The 18645-nt window shown below is 49.2% G+C and overlaps 1 protein-coding gene across 1 annotated transcript in view; it reads left to right on the top strand.

Moving 5' to 3' along the window:
• The first annotated feature begins 2366 nt into the window (after nt 1-2366).
• ACO1 (aconitase 1) overlaps nt 2367-18645 on the top strand; it is a 61512-nt gene continuing 45233 nt past the window's right edge. Inside the window, exon 1 of the mRNA XM_059656491.1 lies at nt 2367-2523. The gene's annotated coding sequence lies outside the window, so the exon portion shown is untranslated. The remainder of the gene's footprint in view (nt 2524-18645) is intronic.

Genomic DNA, 18645 nt, shown 5'->3' with positions numbered 1-18645 from the left:
TTAGCTTTCTCAGCACACCGTGAGAGCCCAGTTCAAGAAGTGGTGTTCAGAACAAGGAAACAACTGCACAGCGAGGAGGGGACAGACAGGAGGTGTGAGAAGATACTGAAGTCCCACTTCACATGGGAAGGGTGCCAGGTGCCTTTGGAATATCCATTGGCGGCCGATGCCCCACAAATGGCTGGAAATAAAGAGCATAGAGAGCTGACGGGAGTTAAGATCAAAGAAGGCGATGTCACAGGTCAGCTACAGTGGCAGGAAGTCTGCCTGGGAGAGATGAAGAAAGCCCCTCCGTCTGTGAAGTCACAGGAAAAGGGAGAGCACAGAGTGCAGTGAAAGAGCCGAAGGAAGGGTAAGTCAGGGGAGCAGCGGGCTCTGAGGCCAATAGGAGGTTAACATTTCAAAGAAAGACTAGTCACCAGTGTCAGATGCCACAGAGCAGTCAGCAAGGCAGGCACAGAAGAGAAGCCACCGGAATTGCATGCAGGACGCAGGCCACTGGTGACCGTCCCAAGGGCAACAGGGTGGTGTGATGTGGGAATGATTCCTTATGGTTTTTCTAATAAATCTCAATTCCCTTTATAGTTCTGATGTAATTACTTCCTGTCAAGGATTACCAGTGATCATATTACTAGAGGCCCAGTGCATGGATTCCTGCACCGGTGGGGCCCCTCGGCCTGGCCTGTGGGGAATCAGACTGAAACTGGCTCTCTGACATCCCCCGAGGGGTCCCGGATTGCAAGAGGGTGGTTCTCAGGTGACACACCCCGGAATCAGGCTCCCTCCTCTCTGGTTCCCGGGGCATCACCGGAGAACCACAGCTGCCAAGTCTCTGCAGCTCAGCAGCTCCTGCATTGAGCATCTGCCCCCCTGGTGGTCAGTGTGCGTCATAGCTACCAGCCGGACAGTCGGATGGTCGCTAAGGCTTTTACTATAAAGATATGTCTGCTATCATTAACATTAAGACATTTTGCTTTCTGAATGGCTGTCTCTGTAAGAATCAAAATTTAGCTGGAAAATGTTCTCTCCCTACCTCCCCGCCTCCACCCTTCCTGCTGTCCCCCTGCTCTCCCACGGAGGGGGCTCTAGTATTATTTTTCTGGGTTAGTCCTGAACCTCTGGCCTACAGTGGACATTCAAGGAAAGTTTGTTCAATGAATGTTAATGGAAGGAATTTAGAAACTGGGTGAGAAGTCTTCTCTGATATAGGAAATATAGGAAATATCCCCTTTCAAAATTAAATATAATCCTTTATGTTGAAAAATTAAATGTGACTAGGGGATAGCTGTACTCTATGGTATAGCATGATGAAAACAGTGTGGCCTTCAGAGTCAGACAGGCCTGAGGGCTGCATCCCGGCTATGGGACATTTCATATTTGCAAAACGGGGTGCTACTCCTCACTGCATAGGGCAGTCGGAAGAGTGGAAGCACATAACCAGCAAAGCTCCAACCACAGGGCTCTGCGGACTCCGGGCATGGTAACTGGTAGCAGTTGGCATTCGTATTAGCTGTTATTCATCTTATCGCTGATTTCTCCGGATACTCTAGACAGAAAACTACATTGTCAACCACTATGCCGTTTGCCTGAAACTAATATAAAGTAATATGGCAAATAAAGATAGAAAATGACAACTTTCCATCTAACTGGGCAGGGAAACCTCACCACCTTTCATCCAGAAGGACCTAACCACGTCGTTGAACTCACAGTTGCCTGAAAGGGTAAAATTCCTACCAACATCCCGAAAGCAGGTCCCGGTCCCGTGGAGAAGGCCAGTGCTGCTCTCAGCCACTTCTCCTGGGGCCCAGCAGGTGTTATAAAGAGCTCACACACGTTTTTAAAAAATTCACACCTAGAAACTTTGCTTTCGTAACCATGGAAACCTTGCAGTCTCCTATCATGTCAGCATGACCCCGAGGCCCACTTGGCACGCTTGGCATGGAATTAAGGCGTGTGTGAGAGAGAGAGGCGGGGTGGGGTGAGGGGGCGGGGGAGGAGCGAGAAGATCACACCTACCCAGCAGCCAATAATGGAGCCCTAGGGTGGCCTTGCAGCCAAATCCTTTTTAAAAGCTGCATTTCTGCCCCCTCCCTCCCCCACCCCCCCTTCGGCTCACTTCCCAGCGCGACCCTGGCAGTCGCACTCCAGGCCCCAAAGTGGCTAAAGTCGCCCTGGGCGCAGGCCCTGGGCGCGCACGAGTGGACCCGGGCTCCAGGAACCGGGGGTCCCAGCTGCGGCCGCCGGGCAGCTACCCCTCCCGGGACCAAGTCCCTCCCGCGGGGCGGGGCGGGGTGCCGGGCAGACTCCGCCCCGCCCCCCGGCCCCGCTCGGACCCTCCCGGCCGCGCTCTGGCCCCGCCCCTGCCCCGCCCCCTGGCGGCCGGCCCGGTGGCGCGGGGAGGGGCCCGGGGAGGTGGCAGCGGGTGGACCCGTGCAGCTCGCGGAAGCGCGCCCCGCAGCGCCCTGGAGCGGCCCCGGAGCAGCGTGGTGTCCGCCTGGCCCCCGAGCCCGCCGTGCAGCCCCGGTGAGTGCCGACCCGGCCGGCCCGACGTCGCGGGCGGGAGCGCGGCCGCCCTGTCCCGGGAGGAGCCGCGCGAGCCTCTTTCGCGGCGTCCGGGCCACGTTCCCGAGCGCGTCTCCGGCGCTGGGCGGCCCGGGGCGGGAGAGTCCGGGAGGCCGAGGGGAGCATCGGGGACTCGCCCTCCCCGGGACTGACCTCCTCGCCTTGTCCCCAGCCCGTGCCGCGCGGCGCGCAGGGGTCGGGGCCGGAGTGGCTCCCCTCGCCCCGGCGCCTGGGTGTGCGCGCCGCCGGGAACCCTCGCCAGGCTGTGCGGGCCGAGCGGGCAGTCCTGACTCCGAGGAGGGTGTGTGGGCCTCCCGGGTAGGCCTCGCCGGGCCCGCGCCGGCCGGACCGGGAGATCCTCACGGCGGTGCCGGCCGATCGGCAGTCCACACCAAGTGGCAGGAGGAAAACGGGCGAGGGGACAGCACCCCTGGGTGGCAGAGGGAAGGGCTGGCGCGGAGCACATCCTGGTAGATCAGAGAGCAGCGGGGAGCAGGGGCCGCTTCCTCAGTCCGCCCGCACGCGGAATGGCTTGTCTTCCTTCCTGCACCGCGCAGAGCGCCTGGGGGTCAGGGCCCTGGGGCACAGCCTCCGGGACAGCAGTTCTCAGACTTCTGGGGAGAATCAAACCCCCTATCCACTCTTAAATAGAAGTGTACTAAGGAGCTTTTGTCTATGTGGGCTATATCCTTCGATACTTACCATCTACAACAGAAATGTTTACTTTATTTTAAAATAATAGTGGTCCTGTTATAGTTAGCCTACCATGTTTTTCTCAAAGTGGCCATGTTGTCCAAAACAGAATGTTACCGAGAAGAGCGGCATGTTACATTTTTGCAAATCTCTTTGATGTCAGGTTTCATAGTAGGCGGCTGGATTCTTCTATCTGCTTCTGCATTCAGTCTGTTGCAAGATCACGTGTCATGTAGCCTTGGAAAACCTCCCTGTGTGTCCTCCTCAAAACTTGAGCGTGAAAAAGCAAACAGCCCCTTGATGTTATTGCAAAACTGGTGTTGACCTGTGGACTCCTAGGCTGCCCGGTTCCGCCCCACACCCTGAGAACCACTGGTGCGGGGAATGCTCCCGAGGCTTAAACCGTGGGCCCCGCTTCTTGTTTGCGGTCCTTCCTCTGAATGGAGCACGCGCCAGCCCATGCCATGGGCAGCGTTAACCTCTGCAATTTGGGACCAAGTGCTGGGGCCCCACATACGCGAGGATGAGCCCTGCTGGCCTCCTGAAGGCTCCGCAAGGCTCACAGGTGGCTTTGGTTGTTTCTGCGCCTGCAGAGCGACCTGTCTGCATCCAGGTGGCAGCAGTCCGGGTCAGACAGGACCTGGGGTCCCGAGAAGAGCCCACCCGGAGCTTGTGTGGAGTGTGCAGAGGTCTGTGTGACTGTGACCAGAAGTTATCTCCGCAAGAACAGGAGCGCGTGCATGCTTTTGTCTGTCTTTGCTCTGTGTTCATGTCTGCTTGCAGTTGCATAGCCTTGAGTTTGTTGGAAACTGACTCCCCAGCCTCGGTGCTCTGGCACTTTCCACGTGCAGAGGTGTGTCACTGAGGGGCCCTTCATGCATCCTTCCTGCTGTGTGGTAGGTGGGCTCCCTCTCTGGTTATTTCCTCCACGTCAAGTTCGGTCAGCACCAGTTCAGAGAGAGGTGACATACGTCCTAGACAAGGAGTTCTCTAAGTCTGTCCTTCCTTCCGCTCCTCCATCCTCAGGGCCTCCTGTGCTCCGCACTGCAGCCGCTCCCTTGGAAATGGTGCAGGCACGCGGGCGTATTGCATCTGTAGTTACACTCCCCGCAGGTGGGAGCAGCCAGTGGATCTAACCTCTGAGCACCTGCTCTGTTCTTGGTATAAAGATATGTATTGACCTACTTACCTTGCCCCAGCCCGTGCCCGGCTCTGCCCTGGATCCCGGGGAAAGTAGGAGCAAACACAGATGCGGCCCCGTCTTACGGGAGCTTCCCGTCTGGCGGTCCCCCAGGGAACTGCTGGCTCATTGAGACAGAGCGTCCACAGGAAACATGGCCCTGGGTGAGGACCAGTTCCCCTTCCAGGTGTGTGCTTCAGGGCAGGTGCTGAGAAAGCCAGGCCCCAAACTGTGAAACACTAATAAAACCAACGTTTATGGCCACGCGCCTAGCCAACAGCTTCCTTTGCCTTCCTCCCTCCGCTCTTTTGTGGAGGGAGTCCCTCCCTGTGAGGCAGCCGGACTCTACGGGGAAAGGAGCTCCAGCCCAGCCGGGTCTCGGTCACCAGCCCGGTCCTGGGCAAGGCACTTGCTCTCTCGGGGCCTCAGTCTCCTCGTCTTTAAAGTGAGGGCTTGGGCCACCGATGTCCCCAGTTGGGACACTGCGGATGTCTGGAGGGGCCAGTGTTTTGCTGGAGCCGGTTGGCACTAGTGTTTGCATGCATTTCTTCCAGTTCCGTTCCAGTGGCATCACATGTTTTAGCTTGGAGTAAGCCATCATCCGTGTACGGACACCACGGAAATCTGCTCTAAAGTCAGGGCTCCCCCACGCTCGGCACGCTGTTAAAGGTTTACCAGCACACCGCTGCTGTTGTCAGAACAGGGTGATTTTCCTCTGTATTCTAATAGAAAACAGACTCATTAGGCAGGACAGAAACACTGGGTATGGGGTGCGTGATTCAAGCTCTCCACATTTTTGATAGGGGAAAAAATAGTGTTTTCACTATATTCTAGAATATGCGTCAGCATATTTCTGTAAAGAGTCAGATAGCATTTTACACTCTGTGGGCTCTCCTGTCTCCGTTGCAGCTATTCAGCTCTGCTGTTGTAGTGTGAAAACAGCCAGAGACAATATGTGAATGAACGGACACAGCTGAGTTCCAATAAAACTTTATTTATAAAAACAAGTGCTAAGCTTCGGTTTGCTGACCCCTGTGCTAGAATGTCGAAACAGGAGCCATGCTTCAAGGAGGTAGTTTCATGGGAAAGGAAATTCTTTAGGACTTTATGCATGAATACTAGGGACTTGATAGTCCAAGATAGACATGGCCAGAGTGACAACTGCCAAGGACTTGGAATCAAAGGAGAATCCATAGTAGGTTATTTAAAGGAAGGCCGAGTATGTTCAAGTTTTGAGGACACAGCCATGGGTGGAGGAGGGAAGGGGTGTCTTTGTTCCCAGCTGTCTCGCTGGAGCCGTCTCGGACACGCTGGGATGGAGGGACCTGCAGCGTAGCCCAGTGTGATTTTGGGTGTCCATTGGTTGGAGCATCATCCTGTACAACAAAAGGTTGCAGGGGTTCGATTCCCAGCCAGGGCACATACCTAGGATGTGAGTTTGATCCCCATTCAGGGCGTGTGTGTATGGGAGGCAACTGATTGATGTTTCTCTCTCTCTCTTTCTCCCCCCCCCTCCTTTCTTTCTAAAAGTCAATAAAAGCATATCCTCGGGTGAGAATTAAAAAAAGAAAATAAAAAGAAAAAATCTCATTATATGTATATAGGTTATACACTGTAAAGGTACATTGTGTGTATGTATGTGTAGATGGGCATTTGTGTGTCTATATATGTACCTAAGTCATATGGGTGTGTCCTTGCATATCCCATCTATTTAAAATTGCCTTATAGATGTTTGGGAGACAGATATACTGAACTATTAAAGTTATAGTTAGTGTGGAATGGGTGGAAGAAGACAGTGGACTTTTACTTGTTACATTTTGTGATACCATATGTGTGCCTACCCTGCAGCATTCATGTATTGCTTTTACAACCTGAAAACAAAACACTAAAATCCCAACAACCTGTATTTTAAAAAAGAAGATAGTTATTTCTCTAGTAAAAAAAAAATGTTACTGCAGCCTCCTCTCCCCCAATAAAGAAAACCATGTTAATTGTCACATCATGGCTCTGAACAAGTGTGTGTGGTCCTGGTATATATTAACGCAGAATAATCTTGAGCAACAGCCCTCGCAGATCGGAATATTTCGTTAAACAGCATGGTTAGATTTAAGCAACAGATCAAAGTGTTCTTTACTGGACTATCACGCAGCCTTTACAATGGTGTTCAAAATGCTATTTCACGAAGTAGCCAGAAGTACAGTTTAATTAAAAAACATATTACCCAAGAATATTCCCCTGTGATCCTGTTTTTCAAGGAGAGGAAGCATGTGCCTGTCTGTGTGGGTGTGCACACGCGTGGGCCGAGGCCAAGGCTCTGCCACGCACCGAGGGCTTTGCTCTGCGCTCTGGCTCTAAATTGTCTTCACTTTGCTTATCAGTATTTTCTAGCTAGTATTCAAAAAGTATTGAATTTGATATGACAAGTATTCAATTGGACATGGCCAAAAATACGCCCTACAGTTACCTGTACGCCTAGTGTGAGAACAACCTGGTAGCCTTCATTTGTCTTAGGCAGACTGACCACCCACTTGCCTGGGAGCAGACCCCTGCAGCTCCCTTCCCCCCAGTGGGAAGTGGGGGACCAAGCGCCGAGTGACAGGCGTGGGGAACCGAAAACAGGCCCGCTGCCAGGCCGTCGCCCCGCTGTGCTGTCAACTTCCCCGTGGCGTGGGCTCCAACCTCGGTCCACCCTCTCCCTCCGGTTGACCCAGAGGTCGGAAAGTTCTTCATCAACACCATCATCTGAGAAGCCATCAGCTGACCCCCTCCCTAGATCGCCTGCCCTTCATTTCTTTTTTGGCCATTTTTAATGGAAAATGTCAGACATACGATGAAGTAGAGAGTAGATACCTCCAGCTCAACCAATAGGAACGTTAACATTTGGCCAATCTTGTTTCATATATATTCACGTGTTTTTCTCTCTGACATCTTCATTTTCAGCTGTATAAATGAACAAAAAATATTCCTCTTTGTTGTGTCTTTTTAGCAACAAGCATGGTCTGACTGCTGTAGCCAAACCTTTACACACCCCTGCCCCAGTGTCAGCACCGCTCAACCACCGAGTGGACCTTGAACGCTTGCTGTGCTGTCCTGCTCTCTGGGTCGTGTTTGCTCTGCCGTGTAAATGTGTCTTCCCTCCCTCCTTCTCCACTTCTCTGCAAAGCCTTTCTCTACTCCCCTCGTTCCAGCTGTCTCTCAGGGACCTTTCTTTTGGTCCTTATCCTGCTATAGTAATTTGTGTGCTGATCTTAGTCTCCTGGTTTCATTTATTTGTATGAAGCAAAGAAGTGTTTTCCTTGTCTTCAGTGTTACTTAGCAATGCTTAATGCAAAGGAGACACTTAGAGAATAGATGCTACATTAATTTGAATCAAGTTCATTGAAGGGAATTTTTTTTTTAATCCTCACCTTTTTTCCATTGATTTTTAGGGAGAGTGAAAAGGAGAGGGAGAGACAGAGAGAAACACTGATGTGAGAGAGACACATCGATTGGTTGCCTCCCACATGCCCCCGACCAGGGCCAGGAGCTGGCAACCAAAGCATGAGCCCTTGACCGGAATCAAACCTGGAACCCTTAAGTCCGCAGGCCGATGCTCTATCCACTGAGCCAAACCGGCTAGGGTGGGAAATTTTTTATTATAAAAGAAATGCATCACATTGAAAGAAAAATTCACAGATCCCGCCTAGCACCAAGAACATTTGATGTCAGCTGTGAGGATTTTAAAACGTTTTAAAGCATTGTGACGAAAAGACTTCAATTTGGTCTGTTACCATTTTTTTCAAATACCTATCTGGAGCCTTCAGGTCTTTTCTGATTTTATAATGTTTTTCCCCCAGTAGATAAGAGTGGCTCTGGATGGATTTCAGAGTATCCATAGTGTTTTAAAATGTAGATTTAAATCTTCAGTAAAGAAATGGGCCATATCTAGAATCCCCCTGCCCCATGAAGTAAGTGGATAGCAATCTCATGAATAATGGTAGGTCACAGGTATAGAGTTCCCAGCCTGCACTGTGCTTCCCTCTGTTGCCTTGTTTAGTTATACAGCAGCCACTGTGAGCTGGGCAGAGCAGTGCAGGCCAGGTATCGTTACCTTAAATCTGCAAAGAAGTAACTGAGCTTTAGGGAGGTAAGTGAATCTTGAATACTTACCTCCAGAAAATGGCAGTCGGAGTTTTGGTGTTGATTGGAAACCAGAGGGCTTTGAGATTCTCTGTTGCAAACATGCAAAGACAGGGATCTGTCTTTCTGAGCATTATATGTCTTTTGGGAGACATACCAGGCTCTTGAGGTAAGTAAGTATGTGTCCCTTACTGCCATAGAACTACTAAAGCAGGGGTTCTCAACCTGTGGGTCGTGACTCCTTTGGGGGGCGAACGACCCTTTCACGGGGGTCACCTAAGACCATTGGAAAACACATACATGATTACTTATTGTTTTTGTGATGAATCACTATGCTTTAATTATGTTCAATTTGTAACAATGAAATTGGGGGTCACCACAACATGAGGAACTGTATTAAAAGGTCGTGGCCTTAGGAAGGTTGGAAACCACTGTACTAAAGGGATATCACACTCTCTGAGCCAGTCGTTTCTGATTCCTTGTGTTCTGCTCTCATCTTTGCTTTAAAAGTTATCTACCTTCTGATGAGTTGGCAAGGCTAGTGCATGAGTGCTGGTGTGAGTCTCATTCTGTTCTTGACCTAAGATGACTCTGGGCAAGCCCGTGTTTGGATAGTGTGATTTGCTCAAGCAGATGTTTACGGAGCACTTAATTATTCCTTATCCTCATCATTCTTTTAAGACAATTATTGTGACATTACGAAGCACAGCTCATGCTATGGCATCGTTCACAAAGAAGCTGTGTCAGGGTAAGACAGTGCCCTCCCACCTCATCGCCAGGTTTGACTCTTTAGGTGAGGAGGGGTGAAAATCGTTGCTGACCGTCCGTTCTATGCAAGCGCTGCGCCAGGGCAGACGCACCAAAAGTACAGTTGTGTAATCTGGTGGGGCCTGACAGCCTCGCTAGTCTGCAGGATGGTATGTTTTATAAAATCCCTGTTTGCTCAGGTAAGGAGTGAGTTGCTTTGTTTGTGCTGGTGATGTCTATACTGGTGACAGCAACCCACCCTTTAAAAGTTAGCTATCATATAAATGTTGCCAAAGTTAAGGATATTTTAGGGGAAATAGAGGTTGACTAGCTAGTCCTCACATGTGTACCTTTGAGTTTGAAGATTGTTGTAATGTGAGATTTAATTTTTTTAAATCCATTTGGCTAATTTGAGTCCTTATGTGAGGAGTGACTATAAAATGCTGTCACTTGTGCAGCCCGGGCACCAGGGGGCCTAGGTCTGACTCCCAGCTTGGCCAGGTACCAGTCGCTAGACCTTGGCAAGTTCCTGAACCCCTCTGATCCTCGATAAAATGGGATGGTGATGCCTTTCTCACGCAGCTGCTGAGAGACCATATTACACAATGTGGGTGAGGTGCCTGGCACCCCACAGGCACCCAGCACATGCCATCGGGCCCAGTGCTGGTGGAATGATGTGGCGCTCATGGCATAATGCCTGGTGATTGCTGCTGTTCTCCTGCTTTCCGTCCCAGCCCAGAGCTCCTGAGCTCCAGGCCAGGTATGCAGCTGCCTGCTGGATGTTGTCACCCCAAATCCACCCCAACATCCTGGTTCCCATGTTAGTCATTGGTCCTGCCAGTTACGCCCAAATGAGGGACATAGGCGCCCTCCCAGACCTCTCTGTCTTCAGTGCTCACCCTGAGTCCATCTTGCTTTCCTCACTCGTGCTGGGATTCTTGAACTTGTCTAACTCAAAAAGGGAGCCTCTGGCCCTAGCTGGTTTGGCTCAGTGGATAGGGGTCGGCCTGGGGACTAAAGGGTCCTGGGTTTGATTCCGGTCAAGGGCACGTGCCCGGGGTTGCGGGCTCAGATCCCCAGTGGGGGGCGTGCAGGAGGCAGCCAATCAGTGATGCTCTCTCATCATTGATGTTTCTGTCTCTCTCCCTTCCTCTCTGAAATCAATAAAAATCTTTTTTAAAAAATAAGAGATCGAGAGCCTCTGTTCTCTTTTCCTGATGTGACTGTAGCAGCACTGTAGCCTGCCTCCCTGCCGCCTGGCCGTGAGTCAGTCCCCACCACCGCCAGGCTGACCTCTGACAGTCAGACCAGGTCTTGGAGACTGCGGCTTCGGACCCTTTACTGTGCATCCTTGTCTTCAGGATGAAGCCGAACCATCTGCGAAGTCCCTGGTGATGTGGACCCCGCCCTCCTTTTCCTCTCGGGCCTGCCCAGCGTGCACCCTGTAGGACTCCCACCTCCGGGGCCTACGCATGTGCTGTTTTCTGCCCGCAGTTTCTCTTCCTGACTCCCTCCCGCTGGCTGTGTCCTTCTGCAAGGCTCCTGCAAGGTGTTGCCTGCACCTGGAGGCCTTCCTCACACCTCCCAGGCAGGTTAAGGTCTCCCTCCATCTGCCACTACCTCCCGACCAGTCTGCGTGTGACCGAAGCACAGGGGCTTTTATCCCTTTGGCCTGGTGGTCCATAATGTCCGCATTAAGCTCGTGAACCTGCGCCAGGCCCTTCTCTTGAACAGCTCAGCCACCAGATGTGTCATGGCCCAATCCTCTCTATTACTTGTCACATCATGGACCCAGTGAAGTGGCCTCTGCGTGTGGATACCATGCCACTGTGTGGTGGGGACCCTGAGACGGGCCAGAGCACAGTGCTTAAGAGCCGGGCCTCAGAGCCGGTGGACTTGGCTGTGCGTTCCGTTCTCCCTGCCGCACGCCTGCAGCCTGGCTCCGGTCTCAGCTCCTGACCACACAGCCCCGCTACTGTGGGCCCAGCCAGTGCGGGTCGGAAGCCAGGAGCATCGGGTCCTCCCGGCAGCTGCCTTCCTTCCGGAAAACCAGTAAACATACGGGTTTATACCTCCAGCTTCTGGGCGCTTGTCTATCGTGAGTCATCATTCTTGAGTCCAAGCAGTTCTGAGGTGGGTGGGGTAGATGCCTTCTGGAACTGGGTGAAGCCGTGGAGATAAAGGCTGCCCTGGGAGGCCTGGGGCTGCCCTGCAGCCAGCCTCTAGTGGGGACACTCTTTCTCAAATCTGAGTTAGACAAGGTCAAGATTCTAGGAAATGAGCTCGGGGGCTGGAGGACGTCAGGCTGCTTTCGTAAGGAAAGGGTGTCGACTACGCATCCTCTGTGATGCTCTAACACCCCAGCCGCCTGCCCCTACGCCCGCTCTCAGGACTGGGCTGCGGTAGGCCTTGGTTGGGGTCTCTCACGGGTCAGTTTGGAAGCCCCACTGGTGATGGGGGTTGCTGCAGGGCAGGGGACCCACGTTCTAGGAAAGCTGAGCACTGACCTTCACGAGGAAAGGAGGAGGTCGGGAGCAGAGCTCGGGCTGGGTCAGGACCCCTGGTTCTGAGAAGGCCCGTCCAGCTTCGTCCTTTATTTCCCGGCCAAATGTTTCCTGACCCCAAGATGCCTTTCTTTTCTCAGTGCATCGCTGGAATTATAAATTCTCAAGTTCGCCAAGGCTTCTTGGGGAAACTCTGCTTATATTCGCGCACTATTTCGTTCTTTTGAGTTAGTGGTAATGCAGTTGATATGAAGTGAACTTCAAGGATGTGTGGGGCTAGCCTTTCTCCTTGGGGATTGCGTATGATATTGTGCCGCCTTGGTTGCTGCCTAGCACTCAGGAGCCTCGAAGAGGCAGGCGTTTTACTTTCTGGCCAGAAAGTGAAGAGCAGGGGCTGCTGGTTTAGGCAGTGTAGCGGCCATGGTCTGGCCCCCCAAATCCTGACCCTTGCCTTTGGCAGTGGCTGTGCACGTCTGCCGAGTGAGTCATGATCATTTTAGGATACATCCTGGAAATTTCCAATGTTACTTCATAATGAGGTTCAGAAACAGAAGGGTTAGATTTGAGGAAGTAGCCACTTTTTAAATGCAGTCTTTATATGACAAGTTAATTTCTTACCCAACTTGAACAAATTCAGATGTTGGAAATCTACAGTTTAAACCTTAAGGTAGAGCTAGGAGAGTACTCTGTAGTTTGTCTTCAGTCAAAATCGCTAGAGTGGCCTGCTCTGTGCTCCTCTTGTCCTCTTTTTCTGCACTCATCCTTGCCTTTCTCAGACCTACCTCAGGGCCTTTGTATGTGATCTTACCCCTCCTCCAGATTGCACGTAACTTGTTCTCTCGCTTCCTTCAAGGCTCTGCTCGAGTGGCTCCATGTCAATGAGGCCTGCCTTAATCTCTTGTCGTCCTTTAAGGCCCCAGCACTCCCCACTGCTCTCACCCTGCTTTATCCACACAGCTGCTCACTGTCTGACATTGCTTGTCTATTTACGTATTTGTTTAGTCCGTCTCCCTCCACTAAAGTGGGAGCACCGTGAGGGCAGGAACTTCGTCAGTTTTGTTCCTGGGTGTATCCCTACTGCCTAAAACAGTTTGTGGCATATGGATACTATAAATATGTATTGAATAAATGAGTGAAGGAATAAGTCAGATTTTTTCTCACTTGGTAGGGCCTTTTTAGATCATCGACTAACCTTATGTTACAGATTAGGAAACCGAGGCACAGAAGGTAATGTGGCTTATCTGAAATGAAACGGAATCATTTAAAAGCTGTTATAACTCTTGAAAAGACCTAGGAATATAGGTGGAGGATTCTGGTTGATCGTCAAGTAGAAAACAGATTAACTTAAAAATTTAGCAAAAAGAGACAAGTCGTTGTGTGATGTCAAAGCTTTCTGATACAGAAGGCAGACTCATGTTCATTTTTAAAGTGTAAAGTGCACCTTGCATGTAAATAGAAAAGAAAACTATGTTGATGGATTTGGTTTTACTGTTATAAAGCCATTTCTCTCTCCAACTCCCTCCTTCTGCACTACTTTTTCTCTTTTTCATTCTCTGCCAAAACAGGCAATGGCTCTTATCACTTCTCTTGAAAAATTCTTTCGATTACAAGTACCGCATTCAAGAGATTTTTGTTTTGTTTTTGTTTTGTTTCTTATTACTTTTTATGATTCTAAGAGGATCAAAGAGGCAATCTGGTGTCTGGAAAAATTCAGAGATACTTGGGCTACTCCAGTTTCCTAGATGCATCTGCAAACAAGTGATCTCTTGCTCCCCGCTTGGCGAGAGAACCAAGTTAACAGGCCGTGGTGGTTTGCTGGCCTGAACGGTCCTGACCTCAGGCTTGTTTATGGTCACATAGACATCCTTGGAATCTCACTTTGGTCAAAAAGTTGTTTATAAGTAGAATGACGTTTGGATACATGACCGTCCGTTTAGGAGTGGAACCAATTAATTTCTCTTTAAACAAACAAACAGAAAAAGCAACATATCTAATTTTTATAGTGCACTGAATTGAACTCTAGAGATGTAGTGATATTTGCCCTTGGAGTTGGAAGCCATGATAATTCAGGTGGGTGTTTTTAGGAAAGTGAGAAGAGAGGAAGAGAGGCAGGTAAACCACATGAAATACAGAAGGAACTCTTTTTGTTGTTTGCATACATTTTAAAAATCTACTCTCCTGGAAACTGACACCTGTGCACACTGTGTACCCCCTAAGCCCCGTCCCCCCCCCAGTTAGCTCCATCCTCCCACCCCTTGCTGACTGGCGTCCTGCTGCTCAGGGCTCCTCCTCTCCTCTGCTCCTTCCCACAGGTGCATGGAAAGCCTGGGGTTGGCTGTAGGGCCCACTCAGCTCTATGCCTCTCTATGTCCTTGGGCAACATAAGAGGATCCAACTCTTGACAGCAGAGGCAGCTAAGTCTTGGACTTATATTCTCCAAAGGCAGGAAATGATCTGAAGAAGTGAATCTTATTTTATCTGATCACTGGAGTTTGGCTAAAGTCAGTCGAGTGTTCCACACATCTCTACAGATCTGGCTGTGCCAACTCGCATCACTGTGTGGCATTCACCGTGGCCTGGGTGTAGGGTCTGAGGTGGTCTCCTGGCAAGGTGATGGGGTAGCAGTGTTCTGCCCGGAATGCTGTACCCAGGCTCCCTCCGAAGGCCCACGGGCAAGATGGCTGCCTGGGCTTGGACGTTCAGTTTGGGTTACAGATGGCAAAGCCTACTACTGATCACAGAGGGATTTTGCCCGTGACTTCAGCTAATTGGCCACTTCCCTTGCTCTACCCATCCAGGTTCACGATACACCCGAGCATGGGCTGAAATGGAACTCGGATTGTAGGGCCTACCCTCCATGTGCAGGGGAATCTTGTAGACTGCAAGCCTGAAGATCAGAGAGAGGCCAAGGGCAGTGCTTGCTTCTCCGGGGTTAGAGTCTCATCCACCTCGTTCGCTCCGTCAGGTCCTGCCCGAGATGAGAACATTTGGTCACCAGAGGCCATCTCTGTGTCACTCAGTGTGGCCTGTCTGGCAGACACGCAGTTTACGAAGGAAGAAATTCAGATGTCTGACAGACAGATGGAAAAGTATTCATCTTCACTAGCAATTCAAGAAATACCCAAGATTAGCTTTTTAATCCCTCAATTTGGCGAATGGTAAAAACAAAAATTATGTTGCCTGGTTTAGGCAACTCCATTCACTGCTTCAGACAAGGGTCACAAACCTGGAACAGCCTTCCCCGGCACCCTGGTGCCGTGTGACCGGTGGAGATGGGCAGCCTCTCTCCCGCGGTCCTGCTTCTAGGAATTGAAAGCTCAGAGTTTATTTTAAGGAAATGGATTAAGAACCTATTCAAAGAAATGTTTGCAGAGGTTGTAGCATTGTTTGAATGTAAATATTTGGAAACAACCTACGTACAGATGGTCCCCAGCTGATGATGGTGCGAAAGCCATACACATTCAGTAGAAACTGTACTTTGAATTTTTAATTTCGATCTTCTCCTTAGCTAGCAATAGGCAATATGCTACTGTCCCATGATGCTGGGCAGCAGTGGTGTGATGATTTTGCCCAAGTAGGCGAGTGTGTGTGTTCTGAGCATGTTCTGTCGGCCTGGCTAAGCTATGTTATTCAGTAGGTTAGATATAATAAGTGCATTTTCGACTTAGGATTTTTTCAGCTTACAGTGGTTTTAGCAGGATATAACCCCAACATAAGTTGAAGAGTATGTGTATTTTATTAAGGATTTAAATAAATCGTTATATATCTGAATGACTGATTTTTATGGTATAGTTAAAAGTGATATTAAATATCATATGATTGCCCTATAAAGTTGTTTGTGGTCTATTGCTGAGTGAGAAAAGCAATTTACAGAACAATGTGAAGTTTATAAAATATCGTATGATTGCCCTATAAAGATGTTTGTGGTCTATTGCTGAGTAAGAAATGCAATTTACAGAACAATGTGAAGTCTGATCCATTTTGTTAAGAAATTCAAATACGTTTTAAAATCATGTTAAATGAAACCATAGTACAGATTGACTTTTCTTTTTGTTCACTGCATTTTTTAACATTTCTGCAATGAGCATCTATTTCTCAGTGTAATATTTTTAAAGTTATCACCACCTACCAAGATGGGGTTCACCAACAAGCTTGATACCTGCTAGGATTCCATAGGACGGAGAGGGGGCGGGGCTGGGGTGAGAGGAAGGGGTGCAGCTTGGATCGACTTCTATGAGTATGGAGTTGTCCATCTAAAGTTAAACATGAGCCGCTTCACTGCGTTGGTGGATAATGGAGGACACATTTTGGGGAGTAAGGTGGGTTTATCTAAAAAGTCATAGTCACAGATTTACTTTTAAAGAAATCCTCATCAGACATGATTAAAGAAAGAACTGCATATTGTAGTTCCAGAAACGTGTGGACTGTTTTATCATCTTTTCAAAAGACATAGCTGTCAAATTCTCATTTTATAGAGACTATGCCAGTGATAGCGAACCTATGACACGCGTGTCATTTTTTGGTTGATTTTTCTTTATTAAATGGCATTTAAATATATAAAATAAATATCAAAAATATAAGTCTTTGTTTTACTATGGTTGCAAATATCAAAAAATTTCTATATGTGACACGGCACCAGAGCTAAGTTAGGGTTTTTCAAAATGCTGACACGCTGAGCTCGAAAGGTTCGCCATCACTGGATTATGCCTTCCTGTGTGAAATAGCCTCTGAAGATATTTATGTGAAAATTGAAAATGGCTGCTTCAGCTTTTAAACTAGTAAATAGTAAATGAATCCATGCTTATGGAAAATAGAATTTGGGTTATATTCAATGGTGTATAACATAAAAAGTTAAAGCCGCCCCCCCCCCCCCCCCCCTTATGCAATGTATTCTTCTACTTAGGGATAATCAGTGTTAACTTTAATCTTTCTTTGTTGTACGCATTTTCAATCCAGTGGTATATGTGTGTGAATGAATATATACTAAGAGTCTTGAAGGTTTTTAAACTTGATTCTAGTATATATATATCTTTTCTGTAACTTTATATGTCACTTACTATGACTAAGTCTGAGTCTGGGCTCTCATGTCTTAATGTTGAATCTGAGTAAGGAGTTGTATGTTTGATGTTTATATTGATAAAGTTGATTTGCCCTTATTCTTGGGAATAAACTGTTCACTCCAGGCAGACTGTCAAAACTTAACCATAAGTTGTTTACCCAGAGCATAGCTATCAGTCAGTTCTCTGGAATTCTGAACCCCATGGAAGGTTCAGTAAATGATTATAGAACTAAAAGTGCCAGAGGACTGTGATATGCCTACATAGTACATTTTCAACTCTACTTATAAAGGATTTTACGTTGTTGTTTTCCCTGCCGGAAATTTGTATTTCATTGGAGGGAAAGTCAGTTCTAATTTCTTCCATATTCCTGTGATCCCAGGCAGTTCACTGGTCTCAGGGCCTGGCTTTCCTCGTCAGGGGAATCTCTGCAGAAGACAACATTCTCTGATTCCCGCTCACACGTCCGTATCCTCCGAAGTCAGCAAATCCCTCGGGTGGGTGATGGGTTAATGCCTATCCACACATGCACGGGTGAAGGCGTCTCTGCAGGTCAAAAGGTCAGTTGGCTGCAAGACTGGATGTAGTTGGGGAGGAACCCAGCTCTGGACTCTCTCCACCTTTTTGCTGGGAGCATGGTTCATTTGTTAAGTATCTCAGATCTGCCTCCCTGTGCCTAATATTTAATATATTCCATGATTTAACTTAAAAATCTGGTGTTTGACACTCTCTTCCCCATACCCACTCTCCCAGGCACAAAATGTACCTGTGATGGTCATGATATTTTATCAGTCACCTAGCTGGAATTTCAGGAAGGCTTAGCTTTGAAACACACTGTTTCTCGACCAGTTGTCAATTGTCTTGACTATCGAAGGTGAACTAGATATGGCGAAGGGCTTGCGATGCAGTGCATGTGTCTCTTTTTGGATTCCTTCATAGAAGAACTGTGACTGTCTGGTCAGCAGTCCAGCATCTGAAGGCAGGTGTTCAGGAAGGACAGGTCCCGAATGAGCTCCAACCTCCAAGCTGAGAAGATGCCATTTCCTCAGCTCTCCTTTCCTCTTCCTTTTTCCTTTTTCCCTTTACCTTCAGGCCGTGCCATCTCCTTCTGCGGAACAGAAAAGGCAGCAACCCAAACATATCTCCATCCTTCTAACTCTCCCCCTTCCAAAAAGATAGGGTAACACGCCACCCTCTCCTAAAAAATTCACACGGACTCTCTCTTTTATGAGATTGAATGGGGAGTAGGTAAAACTGAAAAATGTAGGACAAAGTGCCGCAGAGGAGGATGGGAGATAAGAAAAGAAAGGGAATGAAACCGGATCTGTGCTTAATGCGCATGTGGAAAGCAGGCAGGCTCCCTGGCCAGTTGGTAGGGTTCCTAGACTAAACCCCAATCTTGGGACAGTTTGGGAGTCAGCAGGAGCTGGTATTACTCAAGTTTGGGCTGGGGGAGGGTTCTGGGCAGGGGAGGAGGCCGAGGAGCACTAGATTCTACTCTGGTTCTGATGGATCCCAAGCAAAGGTCTTCCCCCTCCCAGCCTCCTTGGGGCGCTGTTGTGTGTTGGCTTTCTCTTGGGATTGCTAAGCACTGGGGACCCCTGGAAGGGGATTCGAGACAAGGGTCATAGGGTGAGTGGAACCTTGGAGTGGCTCTGATTTCCAGAGCTCTCCCGGCTCATGTGGAGGGATCGTTTCCCAGCTTCCAAGCAAATCCATTTTGGGGGGCGGGGGGGGGGGGGCGGTGGTTGCCAAAACACAGCTGCTGCTCTCTCCCCCGGCA

Source organism: Myotis daubentonii, chromosome 11 (genome assembly GCF_963259705.1).
Source record: "Myotis daubentonii chromosome 11, mMyoDau2.1, whole genome shotgun sequence".
In the NCBI taxonomy this organism is placed as follows: Eukaryota; Metazoa; Chordata; class Mammalia; order Chiroptera; family Vespertilionidae; genus Myotis; species Myotis daubentonii.
Note: the sequence above shows the minus strand (reverse complement) of the source record. Positions and strands in the feature narration are given on the sequence as shown.